Source organism: Herpailurus yagouaroundi, unplaced genomic scaffold (assembly GCF_014898765.1).
Source record: "Herpailurus yagouaroundi ecotype Mexico unplaced genomic scaffold, PumYag 192, whole genome shotgun sequence".
In the NCBI taxonomy this organism is placed as follows: Eukaryota; Metazoa; Chordata; class Mammalia; order Carnivora; family Felidae; genus Herpailurus; species Herpailurus yagouaroundi.
This window is the reverse complement of record NW_024412423.1, coordinates 7,968,924-7,971,563: the sequence shown is the minus strand read 5'-3', so window position 1 is coordinate 7,971,563 and position 2,640 is coordinate 7,968,924. Positions and strand designations below refer to the sequence as shown.

At 41.4% G+C, this 2,640-nt stretch overlaps 1 pseudogene; it reads left to right on the top strand.

Annotated features, from left to right (window-relative positions):
- Nucleotides 1–866: 866 nt before the first annotated feature.
- On the top strand, nucleotides 867–1,607 carry LOC121010840 (60S ribosomal protein L23-like; annotated as a pseudogene).
- The last annotated feature ends 1,033 nt before the right edge of the window (nucleotides 1,608–2,640 follow it).

Below are 2,640 nucleotides of genomic sequence, written 5' to 3'. Positions count from 1 at the left end.
TTTGTGAGAAACGTATAGAACTGTACCCTTATGATTTTCTATATGTATGTTATACTTTAGAGAGTTTATTGAAAGAAAGAGGAGGAGCAGGAGGGAACAAAATAAAGAATGAAAGAAAATAGGGGCACCTGGGTGGCTCAGTGGGTTGAGCATCCAACTCTTGATTTCAGCTTAGGTCAAGATCCCAGAGTTGTGGGATCAAGGCCCACACTGGGCTCCATGCTGAGCATGGAGCCTGCTTGGGATTCTCTATCCCTCTCCCTCTGCCCCTCCCCAGCACATGCACATGCTGTCTCTCTCTCTCTCAAAAAAAAACAACAAAAAAAAACAACAAAAAAAAAAACAAACAAACCAGTCTGAAAAGATGTGACATTAATTAAAATCACAATGAGCCATCACTATACATGTATTAGAACAGCTAAAGTAAGAAACATTGATCATGCCCAATGCTGACAAGGATTTGGAGAAACTGGATCTCATACATTGCTGCTGTGAAAGTAAAATGGCATAGATACTCTGAAAAAAAAAATTTTTTTTTGCAGTGTTTACCATACAATTCAGCACTCACGCTCTTGGACATTTATCTCAGAGAAATAAAAATTTATTTCCCCCTAAAACATGTATACAAATGTTCATAGCACAAATGTTTATGTATGGTAGAAAAATATTAGAAACAATTCCAATGTCCTTCAATGGATGAATGGTTGGACAAACTCTAGAATGTCCACATAATGGAATACTACTCAGAAATAAAAAGGGATGAATTGCTGATACAAGCAGCAACCAGAATGGACCCCCTAGGGCATTCCGCTTTGGTGGAAAAAAGGCAATCTCAAAAGATTACATACTCTTTCTGTCCCTTTCCAATGTTTAAGGTGTCGAAATGAGGATGTGGTGGGTCCTCTGGTGTGAAATTCTGGATTTCCCTGGGTCTTCTGGTAGGAATCGTGATCTACTAGCCTGACAACACAGGAGCCAAAAATCTGTATATCATCTCTCTGAAAGGGATCAGGGGTCAACTGAACAGACTTCCTGCTGCTGTGGATGTCATGGTGATGGCCATAGTAAAGAAAGGCACAGCAGAGCTCAGAAAGAAGGTACATACAGCAGTGGCAATTTGACAACAAAAGTCATATTGGAGGACAGACGGTGTGTTTCTCTATTTTGAAGATAAGGTGGAGGTCATAGCAAAATACAAGGCAAAATGAACGACTGTGCTGTCACTGGACCAGTTGCAAAAGAGTGTATAGACTTGTGGCCAAGGATTGCATCCAACGCTGGCACCATTGCACAATTCTATGGTGTCTTTGTTAAAAATACTAATAAAAATTATTTGTTCCCCCCCCCAAATTACATACTTTATGAGTCCATTTATACAACACTCCCAAAATGATAAAACCACAGAGCTGGAGAACAGATGACTGGTTTCTAGGGATGGGAGGGGGATGAAGTAGGCAGGGGTGTGAGTACAAAGAGGTGGGTGGCCTGAGAGAATTCCTTTGTGGTAATGAAACTGTTCTGTGTCTTTTCATAATTTTTTAAAATTATTTTTAAGTTTATTTATTTTGAGAGAGAAAGTGCACAAGAGGGGTAGGGGCAGAGAGAGGGAAAAGTGAATCCCAAGCAGGCCCTGCACCATCAGCACAGAGCCTGATGCAGGGCTTGAACCCACAAACCATGGGACCATGACCTGAGCCAAAACCAAGAGTCAGATGCTTAACGACTGAGCCACCCAGGTGCCCCCGAAACAGTTCTGTATCTTGATTTTGGTGGTAGTTACACGAATCTATATATGGGATAAAATTACATAGGACTCTACACACACAAATGCAGTAAAAAAATAATGAACCAGGGGCACCTGAGTGGCTCAATCGGTTAAGCATCTGCCTCCTGATCTCAGCTCCGATCTTCAACTCAGGGTCATGAGTGCAAGCCCCACGTTGGGCTCCAATGCTGCATGGAGCCTACTTAAAAAAAAAAAAAAAAAAAAAAAGTAACGAATGTTATTTAGTGAAAATTAAATAAGGTCTGTAGTCTGGTACCAACCTACTGATGTCAGTCCCTGGTTTTGATATTGTACTGCACCTCCACAACAGGTCACAGCTGGAGAAAGCTGGGTGAAGGGTACATAGGACTCTTCATACTATTTTTACAACTTCTTTAATTATTTTAAAAATAAAAGTGTACAAAACAAAGAGAGAGAGAGAGAAGACTCTTCAACCCTGGCCATTTTCGATTAGCCCCATGTGTGTTTGCAAAGCCCGTGCCCTTCGGGCAGGGTTGTTACCACATAACTCCTGTGTCCTACCATCAGGCACTGTCAGATGAAAACACACAGTATTACATGGAAGCTCATCTACAGAAAACACTCACGAATGGTGAGGGAGAGGAGCAACCAAATTATGCTTCTTAGGTTCACTGGTTCACGTCTCTTGATTCTGGGGCTTGTATGCTATGCATAGTGGGTTCCATATTAACTCTGAATTTAAGACCCTTTAACTGAAAGTGGAATCTTCATATATGTGTAGAAAGATTTTCTTAAGTGTCGTGAACACTACACAGAAGAGAGGCAGGAGGGAAGGGAGATTCAGGAGACAGGTTGACCAAAGCAAAGCCATTTTGGTTTTAGGCTGACCCTTA